General features: G+C 44.3%; 1 protein-coding gene across 1 annotated transcript in view; it reads right to left on the reverse strand.

The window, feature by feature from the left end:
- LOC144508894 (glutamate receptor ionotropic, kainate 3-like) overlaps positions 1-17,852 on the reverse strand; it is a 536,983-nt gene that overhangs the window by 121,329 nt on the left and 397,802 nt on the right. The gene's annotated exons all lie outside the window — the stretch shown is intronic.

Consider the following 17,852-nt stretch of genomic DNA (forward strand, 5'->3'; position numbering starts at 1 on the left):
ATCTGCTCTTTCAACACCGCCAAAAGTTACACCACCAAGCTTAGAAATTTCTCTCAGCGTACTGATTTCCGATTGCGCACTATGCGACAGGAATACCAGGAGAGTACACTAAACGTACGTTCCCCAACACGGGGGAAGAGGTTGGGGTGCAAGACCTCATCCATATGCCAGTACACTCAAATTGTGCCATAAGGTAATTAAAGGGTCGGCTATCACACTGGCCCACATTGCTGCAGTGAGGCTTTAACCTTGCCTTGATGGAATAGTTATTAAAAAGGGATTTTAAAAAAACCTTTCTTGACTGCAGGACTTCCCAAAACACCTTATAGTTAATGGTGGCATAGTGACACAATGATTAGCACTGCTGCCTCACAGCGCCAGGGATCCGGGTTTGATTCCTTTCTGTGTGGCGTCTGCACGTTCTCTTCGTGTCTGGGTGGGTTTCCTCCGGTTGCTCTGATTTCCTCCCACAGTCAAAAGGCGTGCTGGTTAGGTGCATTGGCCATGCTAAATTCGCCCTCAGTGCACCCGAATAGGTGCCGGTGTGTGGCGACTAGGGGATTTTCAGTGGCTTCACTGCAGTGTTAATGTAAGCCTACTTGTGACATTAATAAACAAACTTAAAGTCCTTCTGCGAAATGGCCACTGTTGTATTGTCAGAAACAGGGCAAGCATTTTGTGCACAGCAAACTCCCATGAACAGCAGTGTGATAATGATCAGACAATCTGTGTCAGCAATGTAAACTGAGGGATAAATATTGGCCAGGTCACCAAGACTAACTCCCTGAAGTTCATTGAAATAATGCTCTGGAAACTGTTGCTTCCACCTGAGAGGATGGACAAGACCTGGGATTAACATATCAATTGGTGGACAATGGGCAGAATTATTTCACGTCAACTCAGGTAGGAAAAGCGGTGTGTAGCCCATTGGCTTTTACTGCCATTTTATTGACACTTAAGGAAAAGTAAATCATGGAAGTGGGTACAACAACATCAGGTGGGGCAGGTTCGGAATAGTTTATCATACACAGCATTGATGTAACACTGTTTTAAGTTTAAGTTTATTTATTAGTGTCACAACTAGGCTTACATTAACACTGCAATGAAGTTACCATGAAAATCCCCATGTCGCCACACTCCGGCGACTGTTCGGGTACACTGAGGGAGAATTTAGCATGGCCAATGCACCTAACCAGCACGTCTTTCAAATTGAGAGGGGAATCCGGAGCACCTGGAGGAAACCCATGCAGACGCAGGGAGAACGTGCAGACTCTGCACAGACAGTGACCTAAGCCAGCAATTGTCCATGGTGAGGCAGCAGTTCTAACCACTATGCAACTGCGCTGTACTATGCTGAGTTGAACTGTAATGACTATAATGTGTATCAGGCAAGAAAACATACCCATTTTCAATATCTGATATGAAGGGGAGAATCTATAAATTGACATTGAGCCAATGGGTGGAATTCTCCAGTTTCAATCACCCTGCCACTGTTGCAAGCGAGAACGGAGAATTTGTCGCCCAGCCAAAACTCCATTCATTGCAGCGGGACTGGGGAATCTCAGCCGCGAGGCAGGAGGTACCAGTGCATGTGCCTTCCTGGCAAAACTCTGCACTGTGTCATGTGGTGTGATCTTCAAATAAGATGGAAAACCTCAACATCAAATGAGAGACTAAAGGAGCAGCAAATGATATCAACCATGACAAATGCCGAAGTGAACTTCACTGAGTAATCCAATCTCTGAGTTCAGATAACAAACAGCTCGTGCTGTTTCGTACTTGTCACGATGCAGAGGTTAATCCCATTTACCTCGCTTCATAATCTGGTAAAAGTGTTTGGGACACTGTTAACTGTTCTACATTAACGTTTAGAGATTCATTAATATAAAGATTTGACACTCACTTTCAGTGAATAATTAACAAGGTATTTTATTCAACCAACCAAACTTTAACTAAACCAGTAACACTTTAATTAAAGGATGGTTCGAATGAAACGCTGTTCAAATAAAGATGAGGACCATTCAATACCAAAACAGTAATAACAGAATCTCAGTCACTCTCAAAAAATATATACAACCAGGTCCGATGGCTTGGAAGCTTTGGAGTTTTTTTCTAGTGATTTCTGTCTGTGAGGTCTTTCTGACTTGATGTCCTGTTGTTAGACAGATGAATTCTCTCTCGAGATAGTTCTTTTAGCTGGGAGGGGGGAGAACCACTCCAGAGATAGCCTTCTGTGCTGGTTCTCAGTTGAACTCAACTGAACTCACTAACTGAGCTGAACTGCAGTCAGGCAGTTGAGTTTCTGTTTTTACTCCCAATGACCTATCCATTCCCTATAACCGGATTGGTCTGAGTTGGACAGCAACAGCAAAATTCTAATTTGATAGGTTCCTTTTAGCTGAGTGTCTTTTTAAATCTGATATGCTATCAAAATGCAACTGCCTGCAAAGTCTGCTATCAAGGCAACCCTGATGCTTGGTCCTGGTTACAATTGTTGCCATTTGAACACTGTTTGCCTGCATTCTAGCATTGAACCCAAAACCAGCTTTTTAAAGGGACCATGCGCTGTTGTTCCCCTAGTATTTTACATTCTGCAAATTCAACTTCACCACACACTTCATGAGCTTCTCTGAACCTCTTGATTAGGATTGCACCTTTTTAATTCCTTCACAGATATCAGTTACCTCTGGAATAATGCACAGCCTCAAAGAACTAACTTTTCCAGTGGCATTTTGGGATGGTAACAATGGGATAATTCCAAGGTGTGTTAAAGGGCCACTTACACTACAGACTAACATCAGGATGAAGCAGCTGCCCTGAAAAGTATCACTAAACTGCTCTTTGTCATTAGCCTGCACCTTGGCACATGATTTACACCCAACAGTTTGAGCATCAGTGATCAGTGACGATACCAATCCACTTTTAACTGACACTAAACTTGGCACCCTAGCTTTTGAAGTATATTTTTAACATTCTGCTGCTTCTATAACATGGAGAAGTGTCTGATGAAAGTGCTTGTGAAATTCAGCCTATTTTAACTCGGGACAGCCCGGTGGCAGTGGTTAGCATTGGTGCCTCACAGCGCCAAGGACCCGGGTTCAATTCCGTCCTTGGTTGACTTGCTGTGTGGAACACAGAACATAGAACAGTACAGCACAGAACAGGCCCTTCGGCCCACGATGTTGTGCCGAGCTTTAGCTGAAACCAAGATCAAGCTATCCCACTCCCTGGGCGGCACGGTAGCACAGTGGTTAGCACTGCTGCTTCACAGCTCCAGGGATCTGGGTTCGATTCCCGGCTTGGGTCACTGTCTGTGTGGAGTTTGCACATTCTCCTCGTGTCTGCGTGGGTTTCCTCCGGGTGCTCCGGTTTCCTCCCACAGTCCAAAGATGTGCGGGTTAGGTTGATTGGCCATGCTAAAATTGCCCCTTAGTGTCCTGGGATGTGTAGATTAGAGGGATTAGCGGGTAAAATGTGTAGGGATATGGGGGTAGGGCCTGGGTGGGATTGTGGTCGGTGCAGACTCGATGGGCCGAATGGCCTCTTTCTGTACTGCAGGGTTTCTATTTCTATGATTTCTATCATCCTGGTGTGCTCCATGTGCCTATCCAATAACCGCTTAAATGTTCCTAAAGTGTCTGACTCCACTATCACTGCAGGCAGTCCATTCCACACCCCAACCACTCTCTGCGTAAAGAACCTACCTCTGATATCCTTCCTATATCTCCCACTATGAACCCTATAGTTATGCCCCCTTGTAATAGCTCCATCCACCCGAGGAAATAGTCTTTCAACGTTCACTCTATCTATCCCCTTCATCATTTTATAAACCTCTATTAAGTCTCCCCTCAGCCTCCTCCGCTCCAGAGAGAACAGCCCTAGCTCCCTCAACCTTTCCTCATAAGACCTACCCTCCAAACCAGGCAGCATCCTGGTAAATCTCCTCTGCACTCTTTCCAGCGCTTCCACATCCTTCTTATAGTGAGGTGACCAGACTGTACACCATATTCCAAATGTGGTCTCACCAAGGTCCAGTACAGTTGCAGCATAACCCCACGGCTCTTAAACTCCAACCCCGTTAATAAAAGCTAACACACTATAGGCCTTCTTCACGGCTCTATCCACTTGAGTGGCAACTTTTGAGATCTGTGGATATGGACCCCAAGATCTCTCTGTTCCTCCACAGTCTTCAGAACCCTATCTTTGACCCTGTAATTCACATTTAAATTTGTCCTACCAAAATGAATCACCTCACATTTATCAGAGTTAAACTCCATTTGCCATTTTTCAGTCCAACTTTGCATCCTATCTATGTCTCTTTGCAGCCTACAACAGCCCTCCACTTCATCCACTACTCCACCAATCTTGGTGTCATCAGCAAATTTACTGATCCACCCTTCAGCCCCCTCCTCTAAGTCATTAATAAAAATTACAAAGAGCAGAGGACCAAGCACTGATCCCTGTGGCACTCCGCTAGCAACCTGCCTTCAGTCCGAAAATTTTCCATCCACCACCACCCTCTGTCTTCGATCAGACAGCCAGTTACCTATCCAATCGGCCAACTTTCCCTCTATCCCACACCTCCTTACTTTCATCATAAGCCGACCATGGGGGACCTTATCAAATGCCTTACTAAAATCCATGTATATGACATCAACTGCCCTACCTTCATCAACACACTTAGTTACCTCCTCAAAAAATTCAATCAAATTTGTGAGGCACGACTTGCCCTTCACGAATCCGTGCTGACTATCCTGGATTAATCCACATCTTTCTAAATGGTCGTAAATCCCATCCCCAAGGACCTTTTCCATCAATTTACCAACCACCGAAGTAAGACTAACCGGTCTATAATTACCAGGGTCATTTCTATTCCCTTTCTTAAACAGAGGAACAACATTCGTCACTCTCCAGTCCTCTGGCACCATCCCCGTGGACAGTGAGGACCCAAAGATCAAAGCCAAAGGCTCTGCAATCTCATCCCTTGCCTCCCAAAGAATCCTAGGATATATTTCATCAGGCCCAGGGGACTTATCGACCTTCCGTTTATTCAAAACTGCCAGTACATCCTCCCTCCGAACATCTATTTCCTCCAGCCTATTAGCCTGTAACACCTTCTCTTCCTCAAAAACATGGCGCCTCTCCTTGGTGAACACTGAAGAAAAGTATTCATTCATCACCTTGCCTATCGCTACTGACTCCATACACAAGTTCCCACTACTGTCCTTGACCGGCCCTAACTTCACCCTGGTCATTCTTTTATTCCTCACAGAAGAGTAAAAAGCCTTGGAGTTTTCCTTGATCCGACCCGCCAAGGACTTCTCATGTCCCCTCCAATCTCTCCTAAGCCCCTTTTTCAGCTCATTCCTTGTTAACTTGTAACCCTCAATCGAGCCATCTGAACCTTGTTTCCTCATCCCTACATAAGCTTCCCTCTTCCTTTTCACAAGACATTCCACCTCTTTCATGAACCATGGTTCCCTCACTCGGCCATTTCCTCCCTGCCTGACAGGGACATACCTATCAAGGACACCCAGTATTTGTTCCTTGAAAAAGTTCCACTTTTCATTGGTGCCTTTCCCTGACAGTTTCTGTTCCCAACTTATGCCCCCTAATTCTTGCCTAATCGCATCATAATTACCTCTCCCCCAATTGTAAACCTTGCCCTGCCGTACGGCCCTATCCCTCTCCATTGCAATAACAAAAGACACCGAATTGTGGTCACTATCTCCAAAGTGCTCTCCCACAACCAAATCTAACACTTGGCCCGGTTCATTTCCCAGTACCAAATCCAATGTGGCCTCACCTCTTGTCGGCCTATCCACATATTGTGTCAGGAAACCCTCCTGCACACACTGCACAAAAACTGCCCCATCCGAACTATTTGACCTACAAAGGTTCCAATCAATATTTGGAAAGTTAAAGTTAAAGTGGAGTTTGTACACTCTCCCCAAATCTGCGTGGGTTTCCTCCAGGTGTTCCTGTTTCCTCCCACAGTGCAAAGATGTGCAGGTTAGGTGGATTGGCCATGAAAATGTGCAGATTTACAGGACAGGACAGGGTAAAGTGCTCTTTTGAGTGTGTATCTGCTCTGTAGGGATTCTATGATTGAATATATAAAGGAAATGGGCAGCTGTGTGAACCGCTTACTGTCGGTGTTTCGTTACTCCAACCTTTGTGATATCAATAAAAATTGCAGCTCCTGTCAGTTGGTTGAAATTACTAAGGCTGCAGAGCTTCTTATTAATGTTATACCATTGTTGCTAAAGCCAAGACTTTCATGGGTAGTCTGAACTGCGATATAATTCTGTATTAGTCCCACAGTTAAATTAAGACCAGGTTCTCCATTCAACCCCCAGTAGGACTCATTAAACATCAGGCGCATGGCTGATTCTCTTCCCTCCCTGCTCTCTGCACTAACCCCCAGCTCAGCGGTGACTAACTATAAGTCTAACTGGTGTCCTGGAAGGGAAGGGTAGGATTGAACTTGGGACCTTGCTAATCTCGACGGCCTAGTTTCACACTGCCTGAAGCATTTACCCTCTGACCCCAGCGCGTTCATATTTTCTCATTGATTGTTGATACCCTGCGTGCTGAATTTCACAAGTGCAGCTTTCCACCCCTTGAGAGTTAGAACTCTTTTGAAATGTCGTTATAAAGTCAACCTGACAGAAAGAGAGATACTGAGCACTCTTGCTGTAAACTAATTCGCTGCCTTATGTCACGCATTAGAATTTAGATCTCAAAATCAAAATGTGGAAGTGCTTTGGAACATCCTGTGTCATGTACACCGCGGAGAAACTGAACATTTCCCATATGTTAGTTGTTTTTTCTGCTTTCATCTGACTTAGCTCTTGGAGGATATTAATTGGACAGATATCAACCAGATAGCTTGACTGGCCAGTTCACAGCCTCATGTGGTACTGAGCTATACAGATCAACCGTGTTCCTTAACCTGTGCTGAGGGTTAGCTAATCTCAGCTGTGGCAGAGGTAAGACACTAGACTAGGGTAGGGGGGGGTGGTTTAAGATTCTTTTTATTCAAAGTTGTCTAGGCTTAGCTGCCAGATAGAAATATGCTGAGGATACAGAACTTGCAGATAAGCATCTTGGTCCTGTGGGACAGTTTGTTGTTTCTCCATGTCTGTCCTATTAGTCATCCAAAGCTACTCACTGCCTTTCTAACGAGTGTGCTGAGTTCCCCAGATGGCAAAAAAAGCAGTTTGGACTAGTCTTCTTATTTCCCCATTTTACTGATGTTCCATTTTAAAGTATACAAGACCAGTTGAGACCAGTATTTTTAGCTGCCCATTTTACTCTTCTGGGTCTTTATCAAGAGACAGATTGTCTATCATTGTAGAATAGAAGCAGCAGAATTTGCTGACTACTCCCAGTTGTGTGCAGTTGAATCTGATCATTGGAGAGACACTGATGGTGAGGAAAAAGGATGCGCCCCACATGTAGTTGACTGTGCCAAGAGATCTGCAGAGTGCATAAAACTCTGATTCAAGGATGCTGGTAAAAGAAACATGCAACCCCTCAACATCAATCATGAGAAGTGGGAAACTCTTGCTGTTGACCAATGCATACGGCAACACCAGCTACAGTCAAAAGCTCGATGACCTGTGGTTTCAGAAGCTGCAAAGTGGATGCCCGCTCTGGAAACAGGGGCCAAAATTCTCTGACCATTCACGCACTGTCGCCACTGCCAACAAGGCTCAGCTAAATCTTGGTTCGCTGCAGCGGGACAGGAGAATGCCGGCTGCAAGCAAGGTTGGAGAATTCGGTGTCAGATGAGATCATCCAGCACCGTGCAAGGGACAACTTAGCGTGCGGCACTTCTGGCAAACTTTGCCATCCCAGAATCAGCTTGTTCTGTTATCTAAAGTGGTGCAGGAAATTATCCTATCTGACCTCACCGAATTCTGAGGCTGCACTCCGATCACTTCTCACAATCATTACTATTCAAGTTAGATTCTTTGCTTTTGTTTCAACTTCTGCTGCTCTCAAAGGGGTCACTTTTTGTGATAAAAGCAAATTACTGCGGATGCTGGAATCTGAAACCAAAAGAGAAAATGCTGGAAAATCTCAGCAGGTCTGGCAGCATCCGTAAGGAGAGAAAAGAGCTGACGTTTCGAATCCAGATGACAAAGGCTGCATTCCAGCATTTTCCTTTTTGGTCATTTTTAGTGAATTTATTTTCCATTTCATGACACTAGGGCATAATCCAGTGTCTCTGTCAAGCTGACTAAAGAAAAAGGCACTAGTTAGCTTCAGTGACCCCAACGGAGGAAGATCAGCCAAGTCCCTGAATCACCATACGATGCCGTCATTCCCCCTCAACTAAAATTCTATCTGTTCCCTGTGGTGCTCAAATGAACAAACTTCAATAACTGAATGACCATGTGGGGAAAGTACTTGAATATCATTGGAACCAATGGTATTTCGCCTCACCATTACTCAACATCGTTGGAAGAGCTAATAAAGTTGTATTGTGGCACAGGAAGGATAATAGGATTCATTTCATGCTATTTTAATTGGTAAAATTACCAATTAGTGGGCTTTACTTTTTTTTATTCATTAATGGATGCCGCTGGCTGGCCAGCGTTTATTGCCCATCCCTAGTTGCCCTTGAGAAGGTGGTGGTGGGCTGAGTGGTTTGCAAAGCCATTTCAGAGGATAGTTGAGAGTCATCCGCATTGCTGTGGCTCTGGAGTCACGTGTAGGCCAGGCCAGGTAAGGATGGCAGATTTCCTTCCCGAAAGGCCATTAGTGAACCAGATGGGTTTTTCCGACAAATGACAATGGTTTCATAGTCATCAGTCGATTCTTAATTCCAGATTTTTAAAATTTGATTTAAATTCCACCATGGCAGGATTCGAACTCAGGTCCTCAGAACATTTGCTGAGTTTCTGGATTAATAGTCGAGCAATAATACCACTCGGCCATCACCTTCCCATGATATGCTTGTATACAGTATATGGGTGTATGGTCAGTCATGCAGGTTTCAAACAGAGGCTGATTGTGGAGTTGGTCATAGGATAAACTTTTCAAGATACCACACAATATCAGCAGGGAAACTGACAGTTTTCATTCTACTTATTCTTCGTCACTGGATGCACTCCCATCTAACCAAAAACAAGATAATGTAGTGATTGGAGGCAACGTATTTCAGCCCCAGGATATCGCTGCAGGAGTTCTTCAAGGGCACTGTCCTAGGCCAAACCATTTCCAACTTCTTCAGGAATGACCTTCTCTCCATTGTAAGGTTTGAAGTAAGGATGTACGTTGATGGTTGGAGCTCCTCATGTGAAGATGCATTCCATGCCGCCATGCAGAAAGGTCTGGAGCATTCGGACTTAGACTGATAAATGACAATAACTATTCATGCCATCCAAATGCCAGGTAGTGGCCATCTCCAAACACCTCTCCTTGGCATTCAATGACATTCATGTCTTCATCAAAACCCCCACCAGCATTATCCAGGGGTGGGGGGGTTTACAGTTAACCGGAAACTGGACCAGCCACACATGTACTGGTGTAAGTGATTATAAGAAAGGGGTCAGAAGCTGGGTATTTTGTAATGAATGACTAGTTTATGTTTTTTGAAGTGGGAAAACATTAAAACCCTTAATTTGATTGGCATTACTTTCATTGTGTTTGCTGATCCTGATCTTTGAACTGTAGTCTGTCCGGGGTTTAAACAATTGTAAGCAAGCTTGCTGACAATTTCAGCAGGATAATTACTTCAAGTGACTTGGTGGTTCTTGTAGAATAAATCCCTCCCTACACAAGATAAATGTTTAACCAGTCACTGGAAACGCTTGTGAGAAAGGAAAGTGTATGAGTTTTCCTATAAGTGATGACATTTCAAAGGTAGGAGCGTGAAGCACTTCAGGGCTTCCTAAAGAGGTTGAAGATGTTATAGGAATACACATTTTCTTTATAAAAAATTTTGCATTTGTGCTGTTAAGAGTAACTAGGCTAATTTTATAAATCAAAGCGGTTGCGTATAACATTTAGAATATTCTTCTTAGAAATCAATCACTCCGTTCATAACAGTGTGATGGGGACATAATTGCTCAGTACATTTAAGGTGTCACAGAATCATAGAATCCCTACAGTGCAGAAAGAGGCCAGTCGGCCCATCGAACCTACACTGACAACAATCCCGCCCAAGCTCTATCCTCGTAACCCCACGTATTTACCCTGCTAATCCCCTTGACACTAAAGGGCAATTGAGCATGGCCAATCAACCTAACCCGCACATCTTTGGGCTGTGGGAGGAAACCGGAACACTTGGAGGAAAGCCACGCAGACACAGGGAGAATGTGCAAACTCCACACAGGCAGTTACCAGAGGCCAGACTTGAACCCGGGTCCCTGGCACTGTGAGGCAGCAGTGCTAACCATTGTGTCACCGTGCTACCCACGATTGCAAATTGAGCACCGATAGTCACAGGAATTGTTAGATGCAAAGAGACCAATGTCAAGCTTAATGCCTTTGATCATCCTGACACTTGTATGATGCAATGGCAATGGAGTTGTTGACTAATTGTAGCAATCAAGTTGTCAATTGATCAACAACAAGATAAAATACAAGGAAAATCCCATTGATGGGGAGTTTTATGAACCATAAGTTTAACTTTGTTCTTTCTAATCATGCTGCGTTTGTCACATATTTTGGCTGGGGTTTCCCAGTTCAGTCTGTCACAGCACCAGAAATTCCTGTTCAAAGTCCTTTGGCTGATGCATCAAATTTTCCATCCTGCCACAGGCAGAACCAGAAAATCCCAGCCCATCACTCATAATTAGTCAATGTTTACAGCCCTTAAGTTCTGGCTCTCTAAGCCCACTGTGGCTCCCTTTACAAGTCTTTTCTGATCACAAGATGAATGAATATTGTCAATTAAGAACCAGTTAGTTAAGTCTGGAATCCATCCAGTTTATGAGTAGACAGTTGCGATTATCTAAAGTAAAAACTGGAGGCAAAGGTCTGATTTGCAACATAAGTGCATTTAAAATAAATTTGTGACTTACAAGATGAGAGCATTCATTAACCTTTTAAAAATCAGTTTTTATGAGTTGAAAGATCACAATTCAAGCTCACTTTTTACCCTTGTCTCCTCCTTTTTCCCTCTTGCATTTGATTTTGGTCTTGGCAAAAGTTGTCAAATGTTTGAAACAAGGGCCAACACCAGTTGGTGGAGAGTGCCATTGGTGCAATTAGCCGGGATGTAAAAAGGGTGGCAGGACTGATCTCGTGCCTCGGAGGCGAGAATCAAATGAGCTCCACACCATTACACCCTATTTAATTAGCGGCCAATGTTTTCATTAAAGTTATGAGAATTGTTTTAAATTGGGCCACCCTTGGGAAGGGCAGCAGATTTATTAAGGGGAGCTTCTTCCAGTTATACACCAGCAAGTGCTATTTTGTCAACCACAGCAGAATAGAACTCTTATACTTTATCCCATCCCAATTCATAGAAGGATCTGGGCTGGGTAAATAATCAGGTAGTTGCCGGTGATGAAGGGGCACTATCATACGTCACATTCCTCCATTACCACCATAGCAATTCTGAATGCAAAGAATGCCAAGGGCAACCTGTACTACATGTGTTACCTGGGTGAGGAAATCTTTACAATTTAAACTCTGCCCGCTCAACAAAGAAAGATGATCAAGCGCAGACCCATTTTCACGTTGTCAGAATCTCCACTCTGCTCTTGCAGTCATCCTCAAGCCTTCAATAGGCAAATTGGGAATCTAAGTGGGATCCCAACACAATTACTCAAATGGGCGTGAAACTGGGCACTTCATCAAAATCAGCGTGGCTTTGCTCAGTCGGAAGCCTCAATTTACATGTCTAATTTTGGTAATCAGCACCAATCATTGTTGGCTTTGTATTTTAATTCAACATTTAGATTCATAATGAACATGCAATTACTTCCTATTAAATTTTCAATCATAATAATGGCAAATGTTGATCTAAAACTTCTAAATTTAGCTTGAAAATAAATGTCAAAATCAGAAGAAGCATCTGCATAAAATCAATAAAAGATACTGAGCGCTATATCTAATTAATTACCTCTAAAACAATAGTAATGACCTTATTAATTCATGTTTGTACTTGGGAGTACTCATTTGAAAGGTCTGATATTTACTTGGTGAATTGAGCTTATGTTTCATGATATAATTAAACACTTTCCCAGTTTAAATTGCATTATAAATATGCTGAATCAATCTCTTTTAATGTTTCTTTCTCTCCTTTGTTTGGGGGATGCAACTAAAGAATTGCCACTGTTCCTTTCTTTCACATTTTAAAATAAGCTATCATTATTCCCTCAGGAGCGCTTATGAAAATGCTGTTATGCACAAATGTTATTTGGTGAAGGTTTCTTCAAGTAATGATTCTTTTTCTTCTCTCCATTTTACCCTCGGGTGTGTACATCAATCTCCTGATTTGCATTTTCACCCTTGCTTTTAATGTGCTAATGTTTCCATGATTAGTATCTTGTTGGTGTCAGTTTTAGCTCAATGGTAAACATTGACTCACCTCTTAAGTCAAAAGGTTATGGCTGGAATGTTACCACCATTCACCCTGGCAGGATATTCCCACCCGCTGTAGTGAACAGAGATTTGGCTGGGTGCCAAATTCCTTGACCTTGCTGAAGCAGGAGCCTGGCGTGAACGGCTGGTAAGATTGCACCCTAGGGGTGGAATTTTCCCATCCCTCCTGCCACGGGAATCATAGTGGCCAGGACATGGACCATGCAAATGCCCGTTGACCTCCGGCAGGACTTTTCCAGTCTTGGGGTGAGGGCAGCCGGAAAATCCCACCCGATGGGTTGAAGTTCCACTCCAGAAATTTCAGCTCCTAATCTAGGCTAACATCTGGATGTAGTGCTGAAAGATCACTGCACTGTTAGAGGTGCCGTCGTTCGGACCTGGTGTTAAATGGAGGTCCTGTCTGCTCTCTCATTTGCATGTCCAAGGTATCGCAGCACTATTTCAAAGAAGTCCGGGGAGGTCTCCCTGGTGACCGAGATAAGGTTTCATCCTTGGTCAAATCAAACAACAGATATGGTGGTTATTATCACACTTGGAGATCTAGTTGTTTACAAATAGACTCTTTTACTTCTTACATTACAACTGTGCTGACATTTGGAAGTTAATTCATGAGCTGTGAAGCATTTTAGGATGTCTTAATGTCATGAACAGTGCTACGTCAATGCAAATTACTCATTCTTTAATTCTATTGCATCAACTTTAACGAGCATAGGACTAGACCTGCTTAGACGTGGTGGCACAGTGGTTAGTACTGCTGCCTCACAACGCCAGGGATCCAAGTTCAATTCCGGCCTCAGGTCACTCTCTGTGGGAAGTTTGCACATTCTCCCCATGCCTGCGTGGGTTTCCTCCCACAGTCCAAAGATGTGCAGGTTAGGTGGATGGGGCATGATAAATTGTCCCTTAGTGCCAGGGAGGTTAGCAGGGTTACAGGGATAGGGCCTGGGTGGGATTGTGGTTGATGTAGGCTTGATGGGCCGAATGGCCTCCTTCTGCACTGTAGGGATTCTATGATTCGATTCCAAGGTGCATGTCAAGATTCTAATAGTAATGCCATATTTAAATTACTGGGCTAGGAATCTGGGGAACTCGAGTTAACCATCCCAATTTGGGAATTTGAATTCTTGTTTTTTTTAAATCTGCAACTAAAAAGCTGTTATCAGTAAAAGTGACCTAACAAGTTCAATGATGTCCTCTAGGGAAAGAAACTTGTCACCCTTAACACTCTTCCCAGCAGATTCTCCAGGCAACTGGAGATGGGGAATATTTCCAGCCTTTCCATTGGTGCTGATATCCTAAGAATTAGATTAGATTAAATGTCTACATGGAATCAGGAGACTAACAAGACTTTTCACTGTATTATAGCATATGTCAGTCCCAGGTTAGGGTGGGGGAGGGGGTGGGGGTGGTGGCATTGATGGTGGTGGTGGTGGTGAGGGTAGGAAAAGAAAAAAAATCCTCTTATTATGTATACATTTCTATAAAAGATCACATGCACGCATTCCGCCTTTTTCGATTGAACATCAGCTTGGGTGACAGCCATTCACTGGTTCATTCCCCACAGCAACAGCCTACATCAACAACAATCCCACCCAGGCCCTATCCCTGTAACCCTTGACCAGAGTCAACTTGCCTAGTTTGAATTTAAACAAAAATTTGGCAGTTAACTGTTCCCTGATACATTCTCCATGGTAATCAGAGTCTACTTGCCAACCAATCAGCAGCCTCTTGCAGTAAAAATGACTGCTCCTTTTGGTATCAGATATTCTTGCGAATCTGTTCTGATGAGTACAAGACTAAAAAGCTTGGACAGCATATCTCTTTTTTATGCAGAAACACCCAAGTTCTGTACTGCCGAGTGATAATTTCTGCCTCTCAAGGAAAACAACTACATGACCTTTAAAGAAAGAAAAATGTATATGTGCATCATCTTTATTGCATCTCCAGGAAATTCAAAATTCTTGTCATTCAAAGAAATACTATTGAACCGCTGGCAATGCTGTAATGTGGCTAAACATGATGGTCAATTTGTACACTGCAAATTTCCATAAATAGCTGATAATGCTTTTTAAAGGTAAAATACTGTGGATGCTGGAATCTGAAACATAAACAGAAAATGCTGGAGAAACTCGGCAGGTCTGACAAACTCTGTGGAGACAGAGAGGATAGAGCCAACGTTTCAAGTCTGGATGACCCTGAGCTCTGACAAAGGGTCAGCCTGGCTCAAAACATTGGCTCAATTCTCTCTCTCTGCATATGCTGTCAGACCTGCTGAGTTTCTCCAGCATTTTCTGTTTCTGACGATGTGTTTTCTTGATATCATTTTTTTTCCCCCACTTGCATACATGTTGTCAACAAAGTGAAATGGAAGCAATGCCAGTAGCTACTATATTAGAGAAAAGTATGTGAAATGTTAATTTGTATGAATAAGGTGAAAGCAGAACTTAATTTCAAATTAACATCTGGGAACGTAATAGTAAATTACTGAAATCTAAACCTTCGGAACAACATTGAAAAACGCCTCTTAATGGTGATAAATATCTGGAACAACCTGCCAGCTGACGCAGTGAAAGCAGAAATATTAGGAATCTAAAGATGTAATTGATAGTTATTGCAATTCAACCTGCTTCCTGGGACTATTTGTTTGAATTCTGGACAACTCAGCCTCAAATATGAGCAAGTGGCCCCCGAGGCAGAGGGACCTGTATCTCGTTATGAGTCACCTTTGTCAGCAGAGAGGGGAAAATGTCAGAGAGGATAATGAAGTAAAAATATATTTTCCACAATGACCAAAAGAGATGCTGATTACTGGATGGAACATGCTCAAAACACTGAACCGTAAGGATGCCGATAAATGAGATTACCTCCAAATTCCCGCACTGTTCAAGGCAGGCAGGGGCTGATTTGTTGGACTTTGCCTCTGCCTCCTCATGCCCCTTCCTGCTTTCAGCAAGCCAGCTGCGGTTCGTGGGTGGGTGCTAATGAAATGCGACTGAGAAAAAAACGCGGCCTCCTCCATCTGAATTGCAAAGCCTCGGGGTACAAGCCCATTCCTTCAGATCCACGATCAATTATTTAGCAAGCTACAGTGGGCCTAACAATGTGACGAATACTCTCCAAACATGTCCCTGCATTTACCCCTTCAGCAGAAGGGAGATTCTGCCTTGATTAAAAATTTGTTATGATGTGGAGATGCCGGCGTTGGACTGGGGTAAGCACAGTAAGAAGTTTCACAACACCAGGTTAAAGTCCAACAGGTTTATTTGGTAGCAAATACCATAAGCTTTCGGAGCACAGCTCCTTCGTCAGATGGGGTGGATATCTGTTCTCCAACAATGCACAGACACAGAAATCAAGTTACAGAATACTAATTAGAATGCAAATCTCTACAGCCAGCCAGGTCTTAAAGGTACAGACAATGTGGGTGGAGGGAGCATTAAGCACAGGTTAAAGAGATGTGTATTGTCTCCAGACAGAACAGCTAGTGAGATTCTACAAGCCCAAGAGGCAAGCTGTGGGGGTTACTGATAATCTGACATAAACCCAACATCCTGGTTTAGGCCGTCCTCATGTGTGCGGAACTTGGCTATCAGTTTCTGCTCAGCGACTCTGCGTTGTCGCGTGTCGTGAAGGCCGCCTTGGAGAACGCTTACCTGAAGATCCAAGGCTGAATGCCCGTGACTGCTGAAGTGCTCCCCCACAGGAAGAGAACAGTTTTGCCTGGTGATTGTCGAGCGGTGTTCATTCATCCGTTGTCGTAGCGTCTGCATGGTTTCCCCAATGTACCATGCCTCGGGACATCCTTTCCTGCAGCGTATCAGGTAGACAACGTTGGCCGAGTTGCAAGAGTAGGTACCGTGTACCTGGTAGATGGTGTTCTCATGTGAGATGATGGCATCCGTGTCGATGATCCGGCACGTCTTGCAGAGGTTACTGTGGCAGGGTTCTGCGGTGTCGTGGTCACTGTTCTCCTGAAGGCTGGGTAGTTTGCTGCGGACAATGGTCTGTTTGAGGTTGCGTGGTTGTTTGAAGGCAAGAAGTGGGGGTATGGGGATGGCCTTGGCGAGATGTTCGTCTTCATCAATGACATGTTGAAGGCTCCGGAGGAGATGCCGTAGCTTCTCCGCTCCGGGGAAGTACTGGACGACGAAGGGTACTCTGTCCACCGTGTCCCGTGTTTGTCTTCTGAGGAGGTCGGTGCGGTTTTTCGCTGTGGCGACAACTGAAGTGTACCGACAACTGAACAACGAGGAACACTACAGACAGTTACCTACAGATCCGACCAAAGAACACACCCGTCAACTCAACACTCTGATCAAAACCTTTGATCCGGACCTTCAGAGCACCCTCCGTGCTCTCATCCCACGTACTCCACGTGTTGGAGATCTCTACTGCCTCCCAAAATACACAAGGCAAACACACCCGGCCGTCCTATCGTTTCAGGAAATGGAACCCTGTGCGAGAACCTCTCCGGCTATGTCGAGGGCATCTTGAAACCCATTGTACAAAGAACCCCCAGCTTTTGTCGCGACACTACGGACTTCCTACAGAAACTCAACACACATGGAGCAGTTGAACCAGGAGCACTCCTCGTCACAATGGATGTCTCGGCACTCTACACCAGCATCCCCCACGATGATGGCATTGCTGCAACGGCCTCAGTACTCAATGCCGTCAACTGCCAGTTTCCAGATGCAATTTTACAACTCATCAGCTTCATCCTGGACCACAATATCTTCACCTTCAACAACCAGTTCTTCATCCAGACACACGGAACAGCCATGGGGACAAATTTCGCACCTCAATATGCCAACATCTTCATGCATAGGTTCGAACAAGACTTCTTCACCGCACAGGACCTTCAACTGATGCTATACACTAGATACATCGATGACATTTTCTTCCTTTGGAGTCATGGTGAGCAATCACTGAAACAACTATATGATGACATCAACAAGTTCCATCCCACCATCAGACTCACCATGGACTACTCTCCGGAATCGGTTGCATTCTTGGACACACGCATCTCCATTAAGGACGGTCACCTCAGCACCTCACTGTACCGCAAGCCCACGGATAACCTCATGATGCTCCACTTCTCCAGCTTCCACCCTAAACACTTTAAAGAAGACATCCCCTACGGACAAGCCCTCCGAATACACAGTATCTGCTCGGATGAGGGGGATCGCAACAGACACCTCCAGACGCTGAAAGATGCCCTCATAATAACAGGATATGGCGCTCGACTCATCGATCAACAGTTCCGACGCGCCACAGCGAAAAAC

The sequence above is a fragment of the Mustelus asterias genome, chromosome 21 (genome assembly GCF_964213995.1).
Source record: "Mustelus asterias chromosome 21, sMusAst1.hap1.1, whole genome shotgun sequence".
NCBI lineage: Eukaryota > Metazoa > Chordata > Chondrichthyes > Carcharhiniformes > Triakidae > Mustelus > Mustelus asterias.